Source organism: Theropithecus gelada, chromosome 20, assembly GCF_003255815.1.
Source record: "Theropithecus gelada isolate Dixy chromosome 20, Tgel_1.0, whole genome shotgun sequence".
NCBI lineage: Eukaryota > Metazoa > Chordata > Mammalia > Primates > Cercopithecidae > Theropithecus > Theropithecus gelada.
The window spans coordinates 36,026,683-36,054,610 of NC_037688.1; the positions used below are offsets into that span (position 1 = coordinate 36,026,683).

The window sequence follows — 27,928 nt, forward strand, 5'->3', positions numbered from 1 at the left end:
TTTTATTTTACTTTTTTAGTAGAGACAGGGTTTCACCATGTTGGTCAGGCTGGTCTCGACTCCTGACCTCAGGTGATCTGCCTGCCACGGCCTCCCAAAGTGCTGGGATTACAGGCGTGAGCCATCGCGCCGGGCGGTTATATCTGTTTTTTGCATTTTTGTGGGAGTGGGGGTAATAGGTTTATTGAGATACAATTCATATACCACCCAGTTTCATTTTTAGTGTATTGACAGGTGTGCAGTCATCACAATCAAACCATAGCTTCTTTTAAACTTTGTCTTCCTTCTCTTTTTAATGATCCCCTTCCCCCACCCCTCAATTCTCTTTCCATCCTTTAAATGTCAATGTCCCCCACAATTCTTTTGTTGACCCTTTCTCTCTTAGGCCAATACTCCTTGCCCTGTATATCATCCCCATTCCCAAGATTTCAGTCATCAAATCCATTCCAATCTGACTCCTGTATCCATATGTCCAGTTCCAAGTATCTGTCCCTGGTATTGGTCTCAGGTTATTCGCACCTCATATGTCTTTGGCCCAGCACTCTTGGCAGCTCATAAAGTCCGGCTGTTACCCCCACGATGTCCCCCTACACATCATTCATGTCCCTCCCTGACATCCCCACCTTTTGCATGTTCCTGAGCCTTTTAGGGGTGTTGCATCTTTCTGACCTTCCCAGACTCAAGCCCAAGGCGACACTTGATAAATATTCATCTAATAAATAAATGAACTTGTATTCTCCAAATTGCTTGAAAATATGCTTCACTTTTATCTTTTTTAGAAATTAATTGCATTACTATCTTATTAAAGGTCAAGAAAAATAATTCATACCGCAATTCATGAGACTGCTAAACAGTGGCCCTGGCAATTTCTGATTATAATTTTAGAAATATTTCTAACCTCTGGCCTTTTTTCTTATCTCTACTTAAAGCTTTTCTGGAAGGAATTCAATTTCCGCCTTCCTTAATGTTCCTTAAATGTTGTACATATCTTAAAAGTGGATTCCCCATAAAACAATATGGATTATGGTCTTACTCTGTTTAATGGTATGAAAGCTCGCCTGAAAGGACAAGAATAAGACTCTTAAAATCGTGCCCAAGTTTTAAAGGAATATAAAACTTTCTCTTTAAAAATATACCTTTCTGCTTTCATCCCCTAACCCACAAAGCTCAAGTCTAGTTTAATTCAGACTTGGAAATAGTTCTTTTATTATTGCTCCCTGCAGTGGGAGCAGAGCTGAGGCTCCTAAGGTCTGGAGACATGAAAATACCTTTGCTTCTGGGCCATAGCTGTGTTTCTTGTTAACAAGGCAGAAGCCCAAAAGAGACTTCAGGTACTGTGACTGTAATAAAGAGGGTTGTAAGTAGAGAAGCTGGAATTTGAAAGGTTATATACAACTCAAGCTGCCTCTGTAACGTCACTTATATCCAGGAAAGAGTGGCGAAGAGCCATCCCAGCAGATAGCTTGAGGGTAGGGTAGGGGGATAGGTTGTTGGTGATAGGGAATAAGAGGAAACGGATCATAGAGGCAAAGAGTTCAATTCATGTACTGATGTGGTGTTTATTTTACTTTAGTTTTTTGAGACAGGGTGTCTGTTGCTCAGGCTGGATGGAGTGCAGTGGTGCAATCTGAGCTCACTGCAACCTCTGCCTCCTGAGCTCAGGCAGTCCTCCTGCCTCAGCCCCTAGAGTAACTGGGACTAGAGGCGCCTGCCACTACTCCCAGGTAATTAATATATTTTTTGTAGAGATGGGCTTTCCGTATGTTGCCCAGGCTGGTCTCTAACTCCTGAGCTCAAGCGATCCACGTGCCTCTGCCTCCCAAACTGCTAGGATTACAGGCATAAGCCACAGTGCCAGGCCCTGATGTGATGTTTAAATTCAGAAATTGGGAATGACGGTCAGGTAGCTATAACCAAAATGTAAGAGCAAAAGAAAGACTTGTATCTGTTGTTAGTGAGTTTTGTGTGGTGATAATACATTAATGGAGGCAATAGAGAGTTAGAAATCAGGGAAATCAGGGTGGAAAATAGCCCAGCAGAGGAGAAAAGAGGAAGCCTGAACAAGGACCACATTGCAGATAGAGGTTGCTGTATTGGTCGGCTCAGGCTACCGTAACAAAATATCACAGGCTGGATGACTTGGACAACAAAAATGTATTTTCTCATCGTTCTAGAGCCTAGAATTCCAAGGTCAAGGTGCCAGCACAGTTGCTTTCTTCTGAGGTCTCCCTCCTCGGCTTGCAGACAGCGGCCTTCTAACTGTGTTCTCACATGACCCCCTCGCTGTGTGCACGCATCCCTGGTTTCTTTACCTGTGTCCAGATGTCCTCTTCTTTGAAGGACATGAGTCACATTGCACTAAGACCTTCCCTGATGGCCTCGTTTTTTTATGTAATCACCTCTTTAAATGCTGTGCCTCCAAATACAGTCACATTCTGAAGTAGTAGGGGTAAGGTTTTCAGCATACGAATTTGGGGGAAAAGAATCCAGCTAATAACAGTTAAAGATGAGACTATAACAAATACCACTGCCTAATGTTTGCCTGGGGATACTGTGTTTCTCACAGACCATCAGCATCCTTATCTCACTTAATCTCTGCCCCACAGTTTAGGAGAAGCCAGGAGGAGGTCCTAGTCAGCTGATAGGAGATTACATGGCCCTGATTGTCTTGTCTGGTGCTGCAGGCCATCTTCACAGCCTTGCCACATCCCTTCCCATTTATCCATGGGGTGGCTTGAGCCCTAATGGTGCACCCTTCCAACAATCCTTCATCCTTCCCAGACCTTTCATCAGCCAACCGAAATTTGCAATTGTTTCAGTGATTGAAATTATGCTTGGAGTGCAGGCGTCATGGATGAAATAGCAATGCCTTGGGGTGACGAATTCAGTGTAGAAGTAATTCTAGCAAGACCAATGATTGGAAAACAATGACTCTCAACTTTGAGCTATATTGATTTTGTATTTCTGGGCTCGGCTTTTGATTCACAGTCTCATTCCCCAGAAATAATCCCTGTTAACATATTTTGGTTTGTGGCGTGGAAGTTCTTTCTCTTCTATAAATTACCTAATGCCCATACAATACAGATGCCTGCATTTGTACACTTCTAAGTCAAATAGCATTGTACTGTGTATTATTCTCTAGTAACCTGCTTTTTATTGAACTTAATGATAAATTGTAAACATTTGACCGTGTCAGTAAGGTTTCTTACCATGATCTCCAACAGCTAGGCAATATTCTGTCATATGGGTATACCATAATTTTCTCAATCCACAATCTAATCAGAGTCCCCATAGTTGCCTGATATGTCTCCATCAGTTGTGAGGTATGTTTCAAATGATTTATTACTAGAAATTCTTAGCAGAAGTTTGTAAATTTTCTCAAACTACTTTATTGATATATAACACAGATACCATATACTTTGCCCGTTCAAACTGTGCAATTCAGTGCTTTCAGTATATTCAGAGTGATGCAGCTTTCCCCACAGTCAAGTTTAGAATATTTTCATTTTCCCAGAAAGAAACCCTTGGCTGGCATCCTTTTCCCCACTTGCTTTTTTCTCTACTCCCAACCTCTGTCTCAGCCCCAGGCAACCACTCATCTACTTTCTGTCTCTATATAGATTTGCCTATTCTAGACTTTTCATATAAATAAATCAGATACTTTGTGGCCTTTTGTGTCTCAATCCTTTCACTTAGCATCATGTTTTCAAGGGTCATCCATGTTGTAGCATGTATCAGTACTTCCTTTTTTAGGGCAGAATAATGTTCCATTATATGTATATACCACATTTCATCTATCCATTCAGTTCATGGACAGGTAGGCTGTTTCCACGTTTTGGCTATTGTCAGTAATGCTGCCACGTACACTTGTTTACACACTTTTTTTTTTTTTTTTGGAGACAGAGTCTTACTCTGTCACCCAGGCTGGAGTGCAGTGGCGTTATCTCAGCTCACTGCAAGCTCCGCCTCCTGGGTTCACACCATTCTTCTGCCTCAGCCTCCCGAGTAGCTGGGACTACAGGCGCCCGCCACCATGCCCGGCTAATTTTGTTTTTGTATTTTTAGTAGAGATGGGGTTTCACTGTTTTAGCAGGGATTGTCTTGATCTCCTGACCTTGTGATCCGCCTGCCTCGGCCTCCCAAAGTGCTGGGATTACAGGCGTGAACTACCATGCCCGGCCTACACATTTTTGTGTGGATATTGGTTTTCCTTTTTTGGGGTATGCACCTAGGAGTGCAGTTTCTGGATCACAAGGAATTCCTTGTTTAACCTTTTGAGGAGCCACCAGACTATTCTCCACAGCAGCTGCACCCATCTACATTCTAACCAGCAGTGTATGAAGGTCTCCACATCTTCACCAACACTCGCTGTCATTTTTCTTCTTAGTCTTGCCATTGTATTGGGTATGAAGCAGTATTGCATTGTGGTTTTGATTTGAATTTTCCTGATGGCTAAGGATATTGAACATCTCTACGTGTGATTATTGGATGGATGATTTTCTTCAGCGGTTGTCAGGTCACCCCTGTAATCATGCCCACCTCGTTTTCTTAGAGTGCCTTATGTGCTTTTAGGTACATGCCAAGAGCTTACAGAGATCCTCGTGGTTCAGAGGAAACATTCACGTCCCCAACAGACACTCCCAGATTACAATACAGAGAGGCTAAATTATAGCCCATATCACTTGTCCTTTAAGTCCCTTCACTTTTTTGTGCTACAAGAGTTTGAGAATAATAATTCTGCAGAAAAAAGTACCCATTGTCTGGCAATTGTGTAAGGTAGGAAGCGGGGATGCCCAGCTGCATTGGTTTAGCCAGAACTGTGGCCATAAAACCTGCCTAGCCCCCCGGCATGGGATGAGAGGGGATATCATATAAGCTTCAGGTGGGGCAGAAGGGTTGTGTGCCCCTGTGCCGGCAGGAATATTCAGGAAGCCAACTGCCTCTGCTTTTCCTCTAAATATTTAACATTCATTGATGGCATGGATCTTGACTAAGCGAAGCAGGTGCTGGCTCTAAATTGCACATAGCTCCTGAATATCAGCCCTGCTTGGCTGTGCATGTGTTTTTTCTTAGTTTTTGAGACAGAGTGTCACTCTGTCACCCAGGCCAGAATGCAGTGGCACGATGTTGGCTCACTGGAACCCCTGCCTCCCAGGTTCAAGCGATTCTCCTGCTCCAGGCTCCCCAGTCTCTGGGATTACAGACATGTGCCACCAGGCCCAGCTAATTTTTATATTTTTTACTGTAGAAAACGGGGTTTCACCATGTTGGCCAGGCTGGTCTCGAACTCCTGACCTCAGGTGACGTGCCCTGCTCAGCCTCCGAAAGTGCTGGGATTATAGGCATGAGCCACCATGCCCAGCAGTATGTTTGTTTTTCATAAAACCTAGACCCAGAGTCGAACAGTGAAATGTCTGATGGTAGCAGTTCATCAAGTGGGCTTTGGAGTCAGCAAGACAGTAGAGAGTGGTGGAGACTGTGGTGCACAGGAGGGTCTGTACCCCATCTCAAGGAAGAGCTGCAACTCCGCCTACCCGATTGTGAAAATGTCAGCATATATAGGCCAGACATTGGCTTCTCTGTCTTCATTTTTCACAGGAGCCAGAAGTTTGAATGTGCAATGTGAAATCTTAGAAATAAAAAATGTTACATAACTGTATTTTGTTTCCTCTCTCCGCTGTAACAAATTTTCTCAACATTAGTGACTGAGAACCACACGAAAAGTTACACTTCACAGTTTCGGATGTCAGTGGTCCAAAATAGGTCTCAGTGGGCTAAAATCAATGTGTCAGCAGGACGCCATTTTTTTCTCTGGGCTCTAGGAGAGTGCCCACTTCCTTGCTGTTGCCAGCTTCCGGGGAATGCCCAAATCCTTTGGCTCATGGCCCCTTCCTCTGTCTTCAACGCCAGGGATGACTGCTCAAGTGCTTCTCAAACTGCTCTGTCCCTGGTTCTCTCTCTCCTGCTTCTAAGGAACCTGGTAACTTCAGGGAGCCTACCCTGATAATCCGGGATAATCTCCCCATGGAAAGGTCAGCCAATGAGCAGCCTTAATACCATCTACAACCTTAATTACCTTTTGCTATGTAGCATAACATATTTACAGATTTCAGGGATTAGTGCATGAACATCCTGGGGCAGAGGGTATTCCACATATAGCAGTACCCATAATGTGTATGCTTCTTAAAGAATGCATGAGTCTTAAATTTATTCTGCGTCCTTCGAGTGTATAGCAGATTTAGATCTATCCTTCTGGATTGGTGGTTGATTGAATATTGTCTCTACAAAGGAACAGGATAGGAGTGTAGAGAAAAGATCAATCATAGCACTAGTTTATAGCTTATTTTATTCTTTAATGATTTTTAAACATTTCTCTCACTTACTTGAAAAGCAGTCTTAGAAATTAACTGGAATGGGTAATTTATTCCTGTTTCTTTTGTAAAATAATGGCACTTTGTAACTCAGATTTTTGTATGAGGAATAAATAAGATGCTGTCTGTTTGCCTTTCATCTTTCTTTCTGTGGTCCAGCCAGCCGGCTAACTATGCATTCCTTTTCCTGCCTTTTCATCACAACACCTATCTTAGCAACTCTTCATTGCTGCTTTTGCAAAGAGGATTTGAGATTGTTTATGTAGGGGCCCATGTATATTACTACAATAGAAAAAGACACAGATGAGCCTATTAGGATTAAGGGAAAATCAAGTAAATAGAGAGGTAGAGCACTGTCCAGAATTGGCCAGAAGCTATGAACAGATGCCACAGCTGGGCTGAAGAGTTATCTGTGAGCCTTCTAGGGGTGCAAGCCAAGAGAAAGACAGTGCGTTCACCAAATCTATCGATTAATAGAAATCATCCAGCAGTAGTGACACTATTCAATGTTCAATACATAGCACCTTTCTGTCCCTCCTCCTCTTGCCAACTGGAATAGGGTTAGTAAGCCAAAGGCTCTCTGAAATAACCCTTAGCTATATTCTTGGTATTTACCAAGGAATTTACCAATATGCAAAGACTTGGGGATAATTCCTATTACCTTTGCTCTTATCTGCAGTAATATTATGAAGATTAGAAATGCAACTCTGTCCTCAAGAATTGTAGTCTGTGGCTCACCTTGGAGAAGAACTTTAAGAGCTTAAGTGAGCAGGCTCACCTGACTTTGCTCAGAGCCACATCACCTGCAGGCAGGATCCGCAAGGTCAGCAGTTAGCGTCAAGTTGCATAGCCTGGGTTTGGGTGGCGTTCGCTATACCCTTGCCCTTGATGTGGTGCCGCGTTGTCAGGATTCTCGTAAAATTCCTGGGTGATGGCTTCTTCTGTTCTCTTTATTTCCTTAAGTGAACATCTGTCTAATTGTTCACCTCCATCGCTTTAGTGCTTTCCTCATGCTTTCTCTCTTTCCAGACAATAAACTTTATTTTCTTCATAAGAATTCAGTCTACGCAAGGGTATTAGGCAGCTTGTTTGCACCTTTTAATTCCTGGATGTTTTCCAGAAGGGCTCTTTGCAGTAGTTCCAATGGGTTCATCTGTGAATCAGGGAAGACAATGCAGCTTTGTGTTTGGGTTTTTATCAGTTACCTTCTGTTTGTAAACATCTGTTTGGAAATGTTTGCTGGTGCCCACCCCAGTGCCCCCCACCCCCACCAGAAATGAAGGGATTAATCTCTTTTTGCTTGGCATAGGGAGAAGACAGTGTCTGCTGATGTGCTTAAGTTTTTTTTTTTGGTCAGGTGCATAGGTATGTGACTGAAACCCATAGACTTTGTACATATTGTGAAATGACTTCCCAGAGGGACTCAGGCACTTTATTTCATTAATGGCGATGAAGCCCGTTAATCCACTCATTACCGCAGTTTAATTTTGATGCTGGTTTTTGATGATGTATTGAAAAACTGTATAAACTGGCAATTACAACTGGAAAACGTTTCTAGTTTAGAAGAGACCCTTATTTTTCATATGCTTAGAAATATCCCGCAAACCACTTTTTTAGGCTTTTTATCACATTTTACTCTTAATCTTTCTGAATTCCTTATTACATTTTTCCTGATAAATACTTGGATTTTGTTTTGTGGTCCAATGTAAGAATATTCTTAAAATAGGTAAACTATTATGTTTGTCATTATATTCTCTCATTCTGTTAAATTTTGTTTTCTATTTTTCATGTTTATGGGTTTTTGTAGATGGCCTGTCTTAAAAACTTTTTGATATTTTTGATTCCAGTTTCATATATCTTCTAAAATAGAGATGACAGCCAGGGGTGGTAGGGCATGCCTGTAATCCCAGCACTTTCAGAGGCCAAGGTGAGGAGATAACCTGAGGTCAGGAGTTCAAGACCAGCATGGGCAACACGGTGAAGCTCTGTCTCTACTAAAAATACAAAAATCAGCCGGGAGTGGTGGTGCATGTCTGTAGTCACAGCTACTTGGAGGCTGAGGCAGGAGAATGGCTTAAACCTGGGAGGTGGAGGTTGCAGTGAGCTGAGATGGAACCATTGCACTTCAGCCTGGGCGACAGACCAAGACTCTGTCTCAAAAGAAAAGAAAAGTAGAGAGGATAGTATAATGAGGCTCCTGTTTGCCAGTCACCCTATAGTAACTAATGGGAAACTGCTTTTCTCTCTTGAGTAATTGCTCCTGTGTGTGTGTGTGTCTGTATATACAAAAATATGTATGTATACATATATGTATGTGTATAGATAAAAATGTATATATGGGGCCGGGCGCAGTGGCTCACGCCTGTAATCCCAGCACTTTGGGAGGCTGAGATGGGCGGATCACGAGGTCAGGAGATTGAGACCATCCTGGCTAACACAGTGAAACCCCGCCTCTACTAAAAATACAAAAAATTAGCCGGGCGTGGTGGCGGGTGCCTGTAGTCCCAGCTACTCAGGAGACTGAGGCAGAAGAATCGCTTGAGGAGACATGGCGGATGACGTAGACCAGCAGCAAACTACCAACACTGTAGAGGAGCCCCTGGATCTCATCAGGCTCAGCCTAGACGAGTGAATTGATGTGAAAATGAGAAATGGCCGAGAGCTTCGAGGCAGGTTACATGCTTATGATCAACATTTACATATGATCTTGGGAGAAGTGGAAGAAACTGTGACTACTGTACAAATTAAGAAACATAAGAAGAGATACATAAATCAACAAAACAGAATATTCCAATGCTCTTTGACCGGAGAGATGGCGTTGTCCTGGTTGCCCCTCCACTGAGAGTTGACTGAAACAAAGAATTTGTCCTGTATGGAAAACAGGAGACTTTATACAGTGGCTTCTCTAAATGTACAAGACATTCAGAAGAAAAACCCGCATGCATTTGGATATTAAGAAATAATTCCGGGGATTATTCTACTCCTGAAATGAGTTGATTTGCAGATAACTCACAATTTCTTAAGCTAAACAGTAGTTTCATTTTTCTCAAGCTCTTCCAATAAATATGACCACCAAGATGCAGGGAAAAAAAAAAAAAAAAAAGAATCACTTGAACCGGGGAGGTGGAGGTTGCAGTGAGCCGAGATAATGCCACTGCACTCCAGCTTGGGCAACAGAGCCAAGACTCTGTCTCAAAAAAAAAAAAATAATAATAATAAAATAAATTGCATATATGTATATTTGTGTGAATCATATACACATATATAAAATATATGTAACGTATACATATAACATTTCTTTTTGTAGTGTATGTGTACCTTGATTTGTTGCACATATTCAAAATACTCAACTTGTTTAAAATAAGAGCACAACCTGTTTAAGTAGTAGAGATTCAAAGTGCTTAATTTTCTTTTTTTTTTTTTTTTTTTTGAGACGGAGTCTCGCTCTGTCGCCCAGGCTGGAGTGCAGTGGCCGGATCTCAGCTCACTGCAAGCTCCACCTCCCGGGTTCACGCCATTCTCCTGCCTCAGCCTCCCGAGTAGCTGGGACTACAGGCGCCTGCCACCTCGCCCGGCTAGTTTTTTTTTTTTGTATTTTTTAGTAGAGACGGGGTTTCACCGTGTTAGCCAGGATGGTCTCGATCTCCTGACCTCGTGATCCACCCGTCTCGGCCTCCCAAAGTGCTGGGATTACAGGCTTGAGCCACCGCGCCCGGCCCAAAGTGCTTAATTTTCCCGTGTATTTGTGGACCCGTGAGAACATCTAAGTCCCTAGGCAGGAAGGAAGGAGATAATGACACGTCTCTAGTCTGTTGTAAGTCGCCTACCCTAGACCACATCTCCAGTGCTCTGAATGTGGCAGAGGTAGGTGCAGGGCAGTGGGACAGAGAGGTGCGCTTTGAAAGGCTATCACATGGAAACAAAAGTTCTGGCTGGGCATGGTGGCTCACGCCTGCAATCCCAGCACTTTGGGGAGGCCAAGGCGAGTGGATTACTAGGTCAGCAGTTGAAGACCAGCCTGGCCAGCATGGTGAAACCCCGTCTCTACTAAAAAGAGAAAAAATTAGCCAGGCATAGTGGCATGAGCCTGTAATCCCAGCGACTCTGGAGGCTGAGGCAGGAGAATTGCTTGAATCTGGGAGGTGGAGGTTGCAGTGAGCCAAGATTGCACCATTGCACTCCAGCCTGGGTGACAGAGCAAGAATCCCATCTAAAAAAAAAAAAAAACAAAAACTGAAACAAAAGTTGCAATGCATGATATGTTATAAATGGCCGTTCCTAAATGTCACCTACCTTTTTATGGCCATGTATAACTTTGCCTCAATACTACTTGGATTTGCTGAAGTCCATTTATTAAATTACAGGGATGGATTTCTAGAAGGCCCAGGCAGGGGTGCTGGCCAGGATACACCAGGCATAGATTCTCCTTTCTCATGAGCCTTCACAGCCCCTAGTTTGAATCTTTGAGTCACTGCAGTAAAGTTCCTGATGTTTGACAGGACTTCTTATGAAGGGGGTCATGTGAGTTGCTAGCTGGGTTCTCTAGATGGTGGTATCATGCCAGCATGGGAGCCACTAGCAGAGAGAACATGCTAGGTTCCATTGAGACCTGACTTTGAGAATAGCACAAGTACTTACCTTTCTCAGTACCACACAAACACACTCCAGAATGCAAAGGAACCTGCACTTCGCCATCTTGCTCCTCCCTGTATAGCCGCTTCTCTTTCCAGTAGTGTTTGTATTTTGGTTCATTCAATCAATGTGGTCAGGAGGCTGGCTTGGTCCCTTCAATCTGTAATCTTCCTGCAACACTATCTTGGTGATGTTATAACCTTGATTTCGAAGGATAGAATTGGTCATAGTCAGAGAAAACGTGGTCTGGGACACATTTGTGGACTGTTTATTCTGTGTTAAACGTTTTCATATCATTAATGTTCAAAACAGCTTTGTGGGGTTGGAGATAGGATTATCATTGTTATGATTGTTATTATCAATACTAGCTTTGATTATTGATCACTTCCACATGCCAGGCACAGTGCTGGGTGCTGTATATTTATTATCTAATTTATTGCTTGCTGCACTCTTGTTGGGTATCTGTAATTACTCCCATTTCACCGGATCTCTGGGTGTTTGGTAAATTAATCATCCAGCATCCAAAGAGCTAACCAGTAGCACAGCTGGGATACAAACTCGGTTAGGCTGACTTCTCTGCCGTTTTCTTGGCTAAGCGGTGGACACATTGAGTGGGAGAAGGCCAGTTACTCCCCTTTGTCAACGATACACCTGGGGACCTGTTCCTGGAGAAGTGGAGTTGTGCATTAGGCCTGGGTAGAACACACATACGTGCACCATATGCATGAGAACTTTCTCATCTTGCTGCATACACTTAGAACTAGTTCTTTGTTTTTTTTTTTTTTTAAAAATCCTGCACCGGATAAAATTTTGAATAATACAGAGAAATCTAATTGTCAAGTATCTTCTAAACACACATTAATCAACAATTCTCCTACCGAAAGATAACCTCTTGTATTTGCCAAAAAAAAGAAAAAAAAATGCTGTCACCAGCAGTAAATTCATTCATTTCATTCATGTATGTTTTATACTCACTCACATACAAAATGTATCTATTTGATTAAATTTAAACTCTGCTAATGCTTTTCTTGGTTGCACAATAATATAGTCACTTTTGTAAATATAAGAATTATAGCCAGGTGCGGTGGCTCACACCTGTCATCCCAGCACTTTGGGAGGCTGAGGTGGGCAGATCACTTGAGGTCAGGAGTTCGAGACCAGCCTGGCCAACATGGTGAGACCCTATCTCTTCTAAAAATACAAAAATTGGCTGGGTGTGGTGTCACATGCCTGTAATCCCAGCTACTCAGGAGGCTGAGGCCGGAGGTGGAGGTTGCATTGAGCCAAGATAGTGCCACTGTACTCCAGCCTGAGCAACAGAGCAAGACTCCGTGTCAAAAAACAAATTTTTATATATATATATATGTGTGTGTGTGTGTGTGTGTGTGTGTGCATGAATTATAGTTGGAGATACACAAATGAGGAGGGAAAAATAGTTCCATATGTCAGGAACAATCACTGAATTTTGTGTAGTTCTTCATGACTTTTTAAAATTCAAATATATTTATATTTCATAAAGTTGAAGTTACATTGTGGTCTGATTTTTTTTTTTTTTTTGCCTGGCATATTGTGGCCATGTTTCTATATCAATACATACTCTTTGGCAGTGCGATTGTACTGATTTTACATTATAGCTTCATAACTTACTAAATTAATCCCGTATTGCTGGGCACAGATTCTGTTTTCCATTTTTTCTGTCATGAGCAACGTTACTGGTTTACTTGGGCTAAATAAGAAGTTTAAATGCAAATAGATAATTCTTCTTGAGAAAGCTTATTCCCGTATGTACTCTTTCTCCAGCAGTCTCTGAGTGTCTATACCTTCCTATACCTTCACCATATCATGTATTTATCATTTTATAGTGACTTCTATTACTTGCTAGGTGAGCTTGTATCTCGATTTCATTGATAAAAGAAGTCCTGGGTTTGCTTGGCAATTTGTTCCAATATTCTTTGCAGTTTTAAAGAAGATCTGAACAAAAAGTTTTAGCATTTTACATAAAAACCTTTAAAGCTCTTGGGCTAATTAGTAATGTAGCATCTGCAAATTAAGTTTTTTTTCTGCTGTGCTTAATTCTTATTAAAACACTAATCACTGGGGCACCCAAATTGCTATAAGGAGAACATTTAGAAAACATACAAAGGATCGGTAGTTGGTACTTAGGAAATCGATGAAACACCTTTTCTTTTTTAATCTATCTCGGAGCTGAAAGATAAAAAGACTTAAAATGAGTTAGAATATGAGTTTTTCAGCATCTTATAGCTTATGTGTTAAAGCAAGATTGAAAAAACGTAATTAACATACTAAATTTTTCAAAAGCTGCAGAGATACCAGGAACATTTAAAAAAAATAACTTAAATTTTCATTGCGGAAATCAACAGCAACAAAAACACAACCTTTTACGAGACAACGAGAGATGTGTGTGAGAGGCCCTGATTTAGAGAAGCTCATAATTCGATGTGAGAAACAGATAAGGCATGGTGCCGGGCGGATCCTGGGACGAACAGGGAAGACTTCCTGGGAGAGGTGACTATGGGCTTCATTGTGCTTTGACACAGCAACAACATGAGGAATGAGTTTTGTGATTGGAAGATTGTTAGTTTTCTGTGGAGGGAACAGCACTCATCTTGCAAATTTGCCTTCACTGTTCAATCATTAGAAAATAATTTTAAATGAACTTAGTAGTTCTCAGAATTTTGAATTTCAGGAAACAATAAACTTTCTAAAAAGAAAACAAAAAGGAGGATACCAGTTTAGGCTTGCCAAAAAGATTTTCCCCCAAAAGAAAAACACATTAAAAACAACAAAAATCAACAAAAGCTAACACTAGGCCCCCATCAACAATCAACATTACTTTGTAAAAGCAAGGGCATTTTGACACCAGACATTGTGAGGACATTCACCTACTCTAAGGGACAGCCATTTCCCTGGTGTTTTGTTAATTTTTATTTTAAACTAATTTTAGACTCACATAGAAGGTGGAGAAATAGACTGGGCACAGGGGCTCACGCCTGTAATCGCAGCACTTTGGGAGGCCAAGGCAGGTCGATCCCTTGAGACCAGGAGTTCAAGACCAGCCTGGTCAGATGGTGAAACCCTATCTCTACTAAAAATGTAAAAATTAGCCTGGCATGGTGGCGCACACCTGTAATCCTAGATACTTGGGAGGCTGAGACATGAGAATCACTTGAACCTGGGAGGTGGAGACTGCAGTGAACCAAGATCTTGCCACTGCACTCCAGCCTGAGTGACAGAGTGAGACTCCGTCTAGAAAAAAAAAAAAAAAAGTTGTAGAAGTGTCTATAGTTCACAGTACCTCTACTGTCTTCTAATTTTGGCAATTTACCTAGTCATGCTATAATAATCAAAACTAGAAAATAGACATTGGTACTAAATATTAACTATACTGTGTTACTCAAATTTCACCACTAACGCAGGGTCATCTTTTTATTCCAGGGTCTAGTCCAGGATGCCACATTATATTTAATTGTTGTATCTCCTTGGTGCCTTTAGTCCTTTTTTTTTTTTTTTTAAAGACAGGTCTCACTCTGTCACCCAAGCTGGAGTACGATCATGGCTTACTGCAGCCTCCACCTCCTAGGCTCAAGCAGTACTCCCACCTCAGTCTCCTGAGTAGCTGGGACTACAGGCATGTACCACCATGCCTGACTAATTTTTGTATTTGTTTTGATCAAGACGGAGTTTCTTCATGTTGCACAGGCTGGTCTCGAACTGCTGGGCTTGAGAAATCCATCTGCCTCAGCTTCCCAAAGTGCTGGGATTACAGGCCTGAACCACTGCACCTGGCTTGGAGCCTTCAATCTTTGATAGTTGCTCACTTATTTCCTTTTTTTTGCTGATCTTGAGGCTTTGATTTGTCTGATATTTTCTCATCATTGCGCTGAGTGCAAGCATTTTTTGGCAAGAACATTATAAAAATGATGCAGTGTCTTTCTTAGTGTATTACCTCAGGTGGAACATAATGTTGATCTGTCTTATCCCTGGTAATGTTAACGTTGATCGCTTGGTTAAGGTGATGTCTGCTGAGTTTTTCCAATGTAATGTTATTCATTTTTCCTTTGAAAGTCATTATTATTTGAAGGGAGATGTTTTGAGATTATGCTTAGCAGCCTGGTTTTCCTTAAACTTTCACCTGCTGGCTTTCCATTGTTGAATCTCACTTGCAGCAGTGTTTGCTGTGGTGCTTGACTAGTGGTAACTATGTATTTCTCTTACTCTTTTTACACTCACTAATTGGAAGTCTTTTGAAGAAAGAGCTATCCCTTCTCCCCCATTTCTTTCTTTTCTTTTTGTTGAGACAAAGTTTCTTGTTACCCAGGCTGGAGTGCAATGGTGTGATCTTGGCTCCCTGCAACCTCTGCCTCCCGTGTTCAGTTGATTCTCCTGTCTCAGCCTCCAGAGTAGCTGAGATACACAGGTCCACGCCTCCATGCCCACCTAATTTTTGTATTTTTAGTAGAGATGGGGTTTCACCATGTTGACCAGGCAGGTCTCAAACTCCTCATCTCAGGTCATCCTGTCACCTTGGGCTCCCAAAGGGTTGGGATTACAGGCTTGAGCCACAGCACCCGGCCCCTACTTCGTTGATTTCTGATTCAGTTACTTTATATGAGCATAGATTCACAGGTATTTCTCTTATGTTTTTGATTCATTAATACCTCCATTTATTCTGTTGCTGAAACCATTCCAGCTTTGTCTGGTTGGCTTCTAGGAAGGACGCTGTTTTAATGGAGTGATTTTTTTCTTCTCACTGCATCCCTCCTCACTCCCCACTTTTTATGTCCTGTTGCCACAGGCTGCTGAGAACTTGGTTTTGAACAGTTGAAGGTCTGCTGTTAGCCTAGGGAATGGTACTGAACTCGTGGGAGCATGTTAGTGTCAGATGTGTGCCTCGTCCCTCTTGACTGTAGAAAGAACAAGAGAGGAGACACAGCAAAGTAGTGATGTGAAGTAGGGTATGTGAAGTAGGATAAAGAAAAAAATAGTTGAGGCATGGTAGCTCAAGCCTGTAATCCCAGCACTTTGGCAGGCCAATGCGGTTGGATCACCTGATGTCAGGAGTTCAAGACCAGCCTCACCAACACGGTGAAACCCCATATCCATTAAAAATACAAAAATTAGCCAGGCGTGGTGGCGGGCATCTGTAGTCCCAGGTACTCAGGAGGCTGAGGCAGCAGAATTGCCTGAACTCAGGAGGTGGAGGTTGCAGTGAGCCGAGATGGCACCACTGTGTTCTAGCCTGGGCAATGGAGCAAGCCTGTATCCACACCCCACCCCGCAAAAAAGATAAGAAAAAATCTTGATTCTTGTAGAAGAGGCATTTATTTCTTTTAGGGTTGGATGGGGCTTGGAGGGTTTCCAGGAAACAGCCTCAACCTAAAAAGAATAGACACAGTTCATGAAGAAATTACTGTGTGTCCAGTAGATAAATATATCACCAGCATTATCTTCTGTAATCATCTCACAATCTTACGAAGGAGATACTAATATTTTGGTTGCAAAGATGAGGGAAGTGAGGTTCTGAAGTTCCTAAATGCATAAAGGAGGTGGTAGTGTCAGAATGGCATCCTGCTCAGATGGTTGCCTGGGACTATGCCCAGAGGAAGATCGGGTTCCTTCCCCAGCGTTAGTCAATATCCAAGTCTTCAGTTCCATGGGTAGGGGAGAAGGCTTTCTATCTTTTTCTCTAATGACAGTGGTACCTGCACCTATATTCCACCACAAAATCTTTTTTATCTAGTATTAGGAAAAAATTCCTTTCCATCCAGTGGTCACTCTGTGTGTGTGTGTGTGTGTGTGTGTGTGTGTGTGCGCGCGCGTGTGTGTGTTCACCGTGCTATGTGAATTGTGGCTTTAAATGTATTCCTGTCAATTCCATATATTTTTAAAATGTTGCTTTTAGAGTGTGTGCAAGTTTGGGGAGTTTTTGAGGGCTTTTTTTTTTTTTTTTTTTTTTTTGAGACAGGGTCTTAATCTGTCACCCAGGGTGGAGTGCAGTGGCGTGATAATGGCCTACTCCATCCCCAAACTCCCAAGCTCAAGTGATCCTCCCATCCCAGGTAGCTGGGACCACAGGTGCACACCACCACTTCCAACTAATTAAAAAAAAATTGTAGTGAGAGTCTCACTAAGTTTCCCAGGCTGTTCTTGAACTCCTGTGCTCAAGTGATCTTCCCACCTTGGCCTGCCAAAGTGCTGGGAATACAGGTGTGAGCCACTGTTCCAGGCCAGGGGAGTTTTAACTTGCCATGATTTCATAAGAAATCTGTATCTGAGAGTCCCAGAAGGTAAAATACTCCCTTTTCTTCTTAACATACTTGACTACCACCATTCATGTTCTTCTATTAACCCTCCTATATTTGTCAACCCTCAACCCGTTGGAAAGAAGGAATGGGACTCCGGAGTAGATCTTAGTAATACCATGAGATCCAACCCCAGTAGCTTACAGCTGAGACCGTGAGGTCCTGTGGGAGGAGGTTGGGGAGCAGGAACTTGCCCAAGGTCATGTGCAGAGTTCGAGGCGGGGCCTGGATGGGAAGCCCAGCATGAAGACCCCAGGCCATTGCTCTGCCATCTTCTTGTGATGCTTCCAGAAGAATGCCTGTCACTCCTGCTGACATCCGGCTGACCAAGTGGGCAAGAGGAATTCTTCAAAACAGTTTAATAATAAATGGTTGCATTTTCTCTTGTCCCCAGGCCACACCCCCCCTTCTCAGTCTTGTTTTCAAGGTTGAAGGTTCCTTTAGAGCTAGTGACCTTGCCCTTTGTGGCCTGTGGATGTCGCTCTCCATCCGTAAGCCTCCTTTCCAGCGACCCTGTTTGCAGTGAAGACTATAATTTTATTTTGGGTTTGGATATACTGATTACACTGTAGCTTCTGGTATATTTTCTTACCTGTCACAGCCATTAAATTTATTTTAATAGTTACTCCACTCTCCTGATAGCCACTAAAGGGGGAATTGGATATTGTCTATCAGTTGGTTAGTCTGTGAACTAAGGCTGTATCTAATTACAAGGCATTGTATCGGTTCTGATTTATTAACCATTTAGTGGGCTTTGGAGAAGGCAGCATTTTTAGTAGCACTGTTGAGCCTGCATGTAGCTTTTCCAGGAGGGCAGGGTGCCCGGAATATCTGATCTTACTGTTATTACTTTGTGTCATATATAATCTTGTTTTTTCCCTGCAACAAATAAATCTTTGGGACTCCTGAAGAAAAAAAAAAATGGGAAAGAAGAAAAAAACATTTGTGGTTACAGTATAATAAAAATAAACTGTTTGTCGTGACTGCAGCTGACATTTATCAGCCTGTTTGTGGGTGCTCTTTCTCTCTATATATAATACAGAACATAATTTGTCACTTTGTAAATACATTCCAGTCTAAATCCCTGCCAGCATCTGTTAGTGTTTGAAGGATTAATGTGCTACCCTGTGTATGTCTGCACTTCCAGGGAACAGTGTAGCATATGATTACGGGTGATCTCCGGAGAGCAAGAGGGAACAAGGGATTTTCTGTGCTTTCCCCTACATGCAGTCGTTTTGGCCTTTTTCTGATTTTTCTTGTCTTCATCCCATTCTGTCTAGGTACCTGGAATTTCATCCTTTGCAAGGATGTTCCTAGTCCCCTGCCTTTCTTCTGTCTGTGATAGTCACAGTTGAAGTCATAGTATTTTATGTGTACTATGGGTTGAGCTGTGGATCATTCTTTGGGGCCAGTTAGACTTGGGTTCAAATTCTTTCTCCATCTGGTTTATGAGTTTAAGTTACATGATTTCCATTTCTTCACTTGCAAAATGAAGATGCTAATACCTACTTCTTGAAGGTGCTGAGGATGAAGGAGGAAATCAATGGTAGTGCAAAATGCCCAGTTTAGCGCCTGCCAAGAGCAACTGGTGGCTCTGTGTCACCTGATATCATCAGTGTGATTGTCTTCAGCGCATCCATGGAACTGAAAGCGTTGGAGGAACCTAATGCCATGAGCCAGCTGGTGGTTATGTTTTTGTTTGGTTTTTCTTTTTTTCCTGCTGGATAGTAGGTTCTGTTTATTGAGAAATATTTACTTCCCTCTAAATCAGGTGCTTGCTGGGGTTCTTGGCACACAGAGCATTCTGCCAATAAACTGTGGTTCCCAACAAGGCTTGCAACTGAATCTGGGCAACATTGAACATGACTTCAATAGCGACAAAAAAATTCAGATTCCTCCTGGAAGGTCCATACATGCTGTCCCCAGTAGGATCCTGGAATTCCCTGTATGATAGTGTTGCTTGTAATTGTTTCCACATGATGAAATGACTCTAAAAGGTGGTAGGGAGTCTGTATCTACTGCTATCATTTAGGAAAAGATTACCACATATGGGGGAAATAGCCTCATTAGTAACTTTTCTGCAAACAATCTCCTTATTTCTTGTTTTCGTTCTTTTTTTGGTGTGTGTGTGCTTCTGCATGCCCTTCTATGGCTTCCTCCACCAAATTTCTGTGTCTTCATTTGCAACTTACACTTCTCCAGTAAAGAGGAAAGTGTACAGCTCTCCTTTCATTAGAGAAACATTGTTTTGTTGTTTTGGTTCAAGTTTCTGAAGTATAAATGTGTATGAACTGGACAGAAATACTATGCCCATGTGCCAGGTGGTCAAGATGGGGCTTGTGATTTGAAGTTTCTTTTCCTAGATTCAGGAAAGTATCACCAGTTGATCAGGGAATACATCTTTGGACCCATTGGAAAATGTGTTTTCTTTTTTTTTTTTTTTTTTTGAGACAGAGTCTCGCTTAGTCGCCCAGGCTGGAGTGCAGTGGCGCGATCTCGGCTCACTGCAAGCTCCGCCTCCCGGGTTCACGCCATTCTCCTGCCTCAGCCTCCCGAGTAGCTGGGACTACAGGCGCCCGCCGCTTCGCCCGGCTAATTTTTGCATTTTTAGTAGAGACGGGGTTTCACCATGTTAGCCAGGATGGTCTCGATCTCCTGACCTCGTGATCCGCCCGCCTCGGCCTCCCAAAGTGCTGGGATTACAGGCGTGAGCCACCGCGCCCGGCGGAAAATGTGTTTTCTTAGCACCCTAAATGCCCAGGTATTGGCATACTTGGGAAATGTCTAGAAACCCCTATTTCAATTTGCTGACCATTTTTGGTAAATTCCTAGAGATGCCAAAATGCATTTCAAAAAAGGTTTCATGTTCAAGAAGACATGTGGAATGATAGAAAACATTTAATGCTGTTACATATGCAGTGTAACACTGTTAAACTTTTCGATTATTTAATAGAACACACATTTTCCAGGGCAAAGTATTTACAGATGTTCCCTCCTATGCCCATCCACACATCCTTAACTCTTCACGTTGTTTGAGAGTGTTAGACTGTTTTTTATTGTGTACTTTATCAAATAGTGGGTGAGAAAGAACAGACACTTTAAGGAATGGCATGACGTTCTCCTTTTCTTCTCATGCATTAACTGGAACCTGAACGTAGTATTAATTATAAGACTGTTAGACTTCAGGGGACCACACTCTTATTCTAAAATAGTTGTCAACTAACTGTGCCCTTCAGGGCAGAATTCCTGCCCAGTACCCGGCTTTGTAAATACAGTTTTACTGGGAAGAACGCAGGAACGCCAATTTATTTATATATCGTCTATGGTCACTTTTGCTTTCATGCTATGAAAGCTGAGTATTTGGGAGATACTTGAAAAATCTAAAATGCTTACTATCTGATCCTTTAGAGAAAAGGTTTGCCAGTCTCTGTTCTAGAGGACTCCTGGTCATTTGGAAAGAGAAGTATGTCAAGTCAAAATGAGCAGGTGGTTGGGTTAGTATTTTCTTTCTACACATATAGAAACAATTCCTATCATACCTGACTCAGTTGTCAAACTTGTTTAATCCAAAGCCTGGGGGATGGATGTAGGAGAGAAGCTGAAATCAGCTGGGTTTTTTTTTTTCTATCGCGCAAGTTACAATTTTTGTGTGTTTTTTTTTTTTTTTTTTTTTTTTGAGACGAAGTGTCGCTTTATCGCCCAGGCTGGAGTACAGTGGTGCAATCTCGGCTCACTGCAAGTTCTGCTTCCCAGGTTCACGCTGTTCTCCTGCCTCAGCCTCCCAAGTAGTTGGGACTCTAGGTGCCTGCCCCCACGTCTGGCTAATTTTGTATATTTTTTAGTAGATATGGGGTTTCACTGTGTTAGCCAGGTTGGTCTCAATCTCCTGACCTCGTGATTTGCCCGCCTCAGCCTCCCAAAGTGCTGGGATTACAGGCGTGAGCCACTGCGCCTGGCCGAAAAGTTGCAGTTTTAATGGTCTAAATCAAACTTGTTCAACCTGCAGCCTGTGGGCACATGTCGCCCAGGACAACTTTGTGGCCCAACACAAATGTCTAAACTTGCTTGAAACGTGATGAGATTTTTTTTTGCCATTTTGTTTTTCAGCTCATCAGTTATCATTAGGGTTAGCGTATTAATATTTTACGCGCAGCCCAAGATAATTCTTGTTCCAGTGTCACCCAGGGAAGCCAAAAGATTGGAGAGCCCTGGGAATAAAACAGAAAAAAGGTGTAAAAGGCTTTAAGTTCATGGACAGAACAACATTTTTTAAGTGAAGTACTTATGGATGTGGCCCCTTCATAATCTCCTGGGCTCAGGGATAATTTCCAGGCTGGGGAGAAGGTAGTGGCATGGATACAGCAGTACTGTTTTGGAAGGAGAATTGACTTGTCACAACGGAGGGAGGACTACCATCCCAGTTGTGCCAACCTCTTTTTTTTTTTTTTGAGACGAAGTCTTACTCTGTCGCCAGGCTGGAGTACTGTGGCGCAATCTCAGCTCACTGCAACCTCTTCCTCCTGGGTTCAAGCTATTCTTCTGCCTCAGCCTCCTGAGTAGCTGGGATTACAGGCGTGTGACACCACACCCTGCTAACTTTTTTATTTTTAGTGGAGATGGAATTTCACCATGTTGGTCAGGCTGGTCTCAAACTCGTGACCTTAGGTGATCTGCCTGCCTTGGCCTCCCAAAGTGCTGAGATTACAGGTGTGAGCCGCTGCGTCTGGCGTCTGCCAGCTTCTAATTATTATTTTTGAGCAGATTTCGCATGCTTTTTCAGTCTTTGTTTTGTTTATAAACTAGAAGTAATTATGTCAACTTTGTAAGGGCTCAGTAGGGTAAAATAAGGCCATGTCTGTAATCTCCCCTTCTGTGAACAGAGGGTACATTCTCAAAAGCCTTCAGTTTACATGAGTGGAATGGATTTTCTAAATTTATACAGAGGACAAGGTTGTAGGTCCTATATGAGTGATGACAGGTGACTCTTAGGTTAACTACAACATATGGCCTTCAGCCACAATTCCCCCATATCCCCTTCTAGGGGATGCTTGGTAGACCTGATATCCCAGAAAGGAGTGTGACCTCATAAAGTCAGTGCTGTCCTTTGGTTTTCCTGATATACTAAATGTAGCAATTCCTCTTTTTAATATGGTGAAAGCTCTGGGCCAGCCCATCAGGCTGCAAGCGCTAGAAACTCTTCCCATACAGAACGTCTATATCCTCCAGCCAAGGAGAAAAAGGAAGATGCTCTTTATAAATATTGAAGAGGCAGGGAGAGCTTGCACTGAGGCCAGGCTGCATTAACATGCATGCCATCGTGAAGTGGCTTCTAATGGACATTTGTAAGGTGGGGTCCTCTCCCTTCCCCTCCCCACTCTAATGCTGCCTGGGATGCTCTTTGCAACACATGCAGTCTATAAGTTAGCTGGGTTTTAGCAAAATTACCCATCGCGATTCATTTGTCCCATTGGGCCATGGGAGAGGTGACTACAGAGCCAGATTCGAATGTGGCGCTGTGCCGCTGCGCAAACCACCAGGCTGCACGTGTGCACGGGCAGGATGGGACATCCCACCACTGTTCTGTGTCTGCGTGCAACTGTCAGCTGCTATCTACTGCTGCTCATAGACTTCCTGTCTGCCTTTCTCAGCATTTCTCAGTCTCCCATTCTCCCCTTGTTCTTGTCTCATCCCCTCCCTTCCTCTCTCAGCTCTTTCTTTCTCTATCCTTTTTCTTTTCCTTTTTTTCCTATTCTTTTTCTTTAGAGTTTGTTTTCTCATTGAACTTGGGAAGTGTGTACATTAAAGGAAAACCCATTAATGTGGAAAATTAGGAACATCATAACTAGTGTATGCTCAGGGCTTACTGAGTGCTAGACATTATTCTGAGTTTACACAGTGATGTCAGATTTCTCCTCTGTCACAGTAAGTTCCAAAAGATAGTGAAGAATATTGCAGTGAAAACAGTGGAACTCACATATTTCATACTCAGGGGTATCTTTCAAGTGTTAAGCAAGAGGAAAAACGTAGACAAAAAAAAAAAGACTCAGGAAATGCTTTCCATTTAGCTTTCTTGAGTAAGTTACTGGAAGACTTATTCCGGATTATAAAGAGAAAACTAAAATAAAGAGTTTAAGAATGAAGGGGTGGACAGCAACTGGCAGAGCCGAGTCTCACCAGGCACAACACACAGCCAAGGAGGGGCAGCTCACCCGGCCTTTGTTGGCCACACAAATATACCTACCACAGTATTGAGGGGCTGGACTGATTGCTCATTAATGTCTGGGCAAAGCTCAAAGAGGCAAACATTTTCATTACATACTGTTACCCATCCTGTTATAGGACCAATTTCTCCAGAAAGGTCTCTCTCGGAGGGAGGATTAATAAACACCATCAGAAATCCAATTAAAACCAATTGTTAAAACCTAACAAATACGTTGCTCGTGGATACAGATATGTATAGTAATGTGTGTAGTGATGGCCTATCATATAGTAATGATATAGGCTGCACAGTGCCATAAACCGTAAGGCTGGGCACGGTGGCTCACGCCTGTAATCCCAGCACTTTGGGAGGCCGAGGTGGGAGGATCACATGAGGTCAGGAGTTCGATACCAGTCTGGCCAACATGATGAAACCTCGTCTTTACTAAAAATACAAAAATAGCCAAGCGTCGTGGTGCAGGTCTGTAATCCCAGCTACTTGGGAGGCTGAAGCATCAGAATTGCTTCAACTTGGGAGCTGGAGGTTGCAGCCAGCAAGATCACACCACTGCACTCTAGCCTGGGAGACAGAGCAAGACTCTGTATCCAAAAATAAAATAAAATAAAATAAAATAAAATAAAAAAAAATTAAAAAAAAGGGATGGATCTAGGTGCCAGACAATCTGGGTATATCTTTGCTCCAAAAGTAACTGTCTTAAAATCTTGGGCAAGTTACCTAATCTCTGCTTTAGTTCCCTCCTTAGCAAGATGGGATGATATTACCACCCACCTCAGAGAGTTGCTAAATGGGTGAATTCATATGTAAATGTTCTTAGAACAGAGCTCAGTACATAGTAAGTACTATATAAGAATTGGCCATCGTTAATATTATTCATTGGATAAACATCAAATTCAAAATACTCTTTATCAAAAAGAAGAGAAATATATGAGAGAGGCATGCTGGGGGTATCTACAATGTTTTCTTTTTGATTTTTTTTATGTGATTTTAAATGTTTCTATTCTTATTCTGTCCTGTTCTTAAAGTATACCTGTAATTATTAAGATATAATTATGGATTCTGTCTTACTGATTTTTTAATCTTCTTGCTGTGTCTATCTTCTGTCTTTCTCCATATTCTGGGAGAGGCATCTAAGTTTCCCTTCCTTGTAACTGATTATTTTCCTTGGGATAAATTCTGGTCTTCACCATCTGCTAATGTAAGTATTCATCCTTCTATAAACTTTTAAACTTTAAACTTTTTTTCTTTTTTTTGGGCAATCCATTCTTAACCCCCTTCCAGTTTTTCTCAGCCTATTCTTTTTTGTTTGTTTTTGTTTTCTATTTCTGTTTCATTGAGATGCACATAAAGTGGAAGATGGCCTGCATTTCTAAAAAATTTGTTTCCTGACATAGAATATTTAGAGATCAAGTTGCTGAGTCTTTGTTGTGATTTTTTTTTACTTGTTTATCCTTTCTTTTATTATCTTTTGTTGTTATCCTCACTTTTTTCTTCACTGTTCTTCATCCTTTAATTAGCATTCAAGCTAATCATTATTAGAGTAGGTAACATGATCTTTGACATACCTAGGTAATTTTTCTGAAGTATATGAGTTAAGTACAGCTCCTCAGCATCAATGTCATTGTTTTGCAAGTTTTAGTTGAAGGTGACATCACTGTACTACAATTTTCTTGTGCTTCCACTTCCTAGCTCTGACTCTCTACAGATGGATATAACTTTTTCATTTTAAGATGATAACCATTTATTTTCAATTTCTAGTTTAACTGCGTCACAGTAAAAAGGTGTGATCTTTGTGATGACAAGAATTTGAAGTATGTTGAAATTGCCTTTGTGATCTGGCTCATGGTTAACTTCAAGAAGGTATGAAAAGAATCCATATTTTTATGTGTAGTGTTCCACAGCTCTTTTACTTGGTTTATACTCTTTTAATGGTTTGTTGACCATTTTATCTAAATACTCCATTTTGTCTACTTTTACTTATTTCTATTACAAATGGTTAATCTCTGCCACTAAGATAGATAAGTTCATCTTTTTGCTTATGGCTGTGTTATTTGGCACTTGCAAGTTCGTGATTGTTATCTATTCCTGCTTAATTGTTTCTCCCTTTATGCATTATCCATTTTTATCTTTAGTGTTTTTTATTTTTATTTTGCCTAAAATTTATTTTTATGTTATTTGCTATGCTAGCTATTCTACTTTCAAAATGTTCCGATATTTTTCTTTCAACTCTTTATCTTTAACCTTTTTATATTTCTCTGTTTTAATCACGTGTGTTAGGTAGGCAAGGATAGCTTCTAGGACAAATATTTTCTGTTGTTTTAATGGCTTAACACAATGCTAATTTATTTCCAGCTTATGTAACAGTGGTTATTGGTCTCTCAATTGAGGCTGGAAGTAGACATGTGAGTGTTTTATGGACTAGGCCTTGAAGAGGTGTACCTCCCTTAGATTTATATTCCACTGCCAACTCCAAGTCTCACGGCTATGCCTAATTGTGAAGGAGACTGGGCAATGAATCTAGTTGAGTGCCTTGGAAACTAAGGCACAGGGATTCTGTGAACGGCTGGTAGTCTCCATTACAGTTCTGACATCTGGGCACCAAATACCTTTTGCTTCCTTATTCCCACATAGAGAAGACACTCACTTTTCTTCCAAAGGCAGAGTCTGAAAATCCCATTTAATTCTTTAGTTTTGTGCAAATTCTAGGGTCTCCTTCATGCTTAGATATGGTTCCTTATAGTCCTGTGGCATTCAAGAAGGCAGCCTATTCATGCCTTGAACCCTACTGCTGCCCTATGCAATAGAAGGTAGAGTAGAGATGGAATATTAGCACTAAAATCTCCATTTTCAAAAGAAAAGAATGAGAAACATGCTGCTCCATGACAATCAATGATAGAATCACGCTGGGGAGGTAAAGAACCTTGTAGTAAGAGAACATTCTTTACCCAGGTCTTAAATCTGCTCTCTGGAGAGAAGTACTCTGTCCATCATGCTCCTTGGTCCCATCTGAACTGGATCTGGAGTAGGGTTACTTTCCTTAGGGGAATTAGCAACTATCAGCCCACTTCCTGCTGGTGCATAGTTGAGGCTCAGTTTTTTGTTTTTAGCAGTTACAGACTTTTAAGGTCAGATTAATCTTTATTTAATTTCTTAATAATCTTACAGGATTCAGATGTATTTCTTTCCAGTTAATTCATGAGTAGTAGCCACACCAGTCTTTCCTAGACTTGACTCTCAAGTTGCTTTATTTTTCTAATTTGTTATCATCATGCCTCTCTTTCAACTCAGTAGCAGCTACCATGAGGCTATCTGGAATAATGAGCTTGGTTTGAAAAGTAGCATCATTAATCTGATATATGCTACTGGGCTGAATTATTTGAATTTTTAATGGGCTATTGTCTCTCAAAGACTTTTGCAGGCTTATTTTATGCTTTTTGGACTCCAGAATCAATTGACTTTTTCAACTCTATAATGTCCTACCTTTCATTTCTGCTTTCAAACTGGACAATGCTTTTATCAGGAGCACATCTCTTTCTTGTAATATCTTGGTAAAAGCAGCGTGGAGCACACACTGACATTCTAGCTCTTCCCTGGAGCTTCAGAAGCAGTACAGTAGGTACTAGATGTACCTTTTGCATTATGGCAGAGCAGTTTTACCAAATGTCTTTCAGTGTAAAGTCACAGATCCACATGGGTGTCTCTGATTGACAGTTGGCTTTGTCTGTTTGGTGAGGAAGATATCCAGGCTCATTTCTTGAGTGGCTGTATTGTCCCCTAGGAACTTATTATAGCTTAACATTTATCTCATGGAAGGTTGAAGTATAGGGAACCCAATTCATATGAGAAATAGCCCAGGAGTTACATTCTCTTCTGCTCAGTGACCATTAGTCGAAACAAATATCTCACCTCAATGCAGTGTAGGTCAGGAAACATGGCTTTCTGTCTAGTCAGCCTCTTCTCCCGTACTGTGGAAAGAGGAGAACTATTCTGAGGGATAGCTAGTTCTATCTGCAGTGTATCTTTTTTATACAGCATAGAACTATTTTTTAATTTCTAGTCTGTTGGTTTCTGCCTTTTAATGTGTGAATTTAAGTTCATGTTTCTTACCATTACTGATAAATTTGAAATAATTGCTATATTTCATTGTGTTTTCTTCACTACCAAGTTTTTCTTATTTTTAAATTTTTCTGGGCATATACGTGTATTTTTTTGAGACGGAGTCTCACTGTCATCCAGGCTGGAGTGCAGCGGTGTGATCTCGGCTCACTGCAAACTCTGCCTGCTGAGTTCAGGTGTTCCTCCCACCTCAGCCTCCCAAGTAGCTGGCATTAAAAGCGTGTGCCACCAGGCCCGGCCAATTTTTGTACTTTTAGTGGAGATGGAGT

The 27,928-nt window shown here is 41.7% G+C and overlaps 1 protein-coding gene and 1 pseudogene across 3 annotated transcripts in view; both read left to right on the forward strand.

Annotated features, from left to right (window-relative positions):
• Positions 1 to 27,928, forward strand: part of WWOX (WW domain containing oxidoreductase) — a 1,119,552-nt gene that overhangs the window by 250,776 nt on the left and 840,848 nt on the right. The gene's annotated exons all lie outside the window — the stretch shown is intronic.
• Positions 8,920 to 9,224, forward strand: LOC112614659 (annotated as a pseudogene).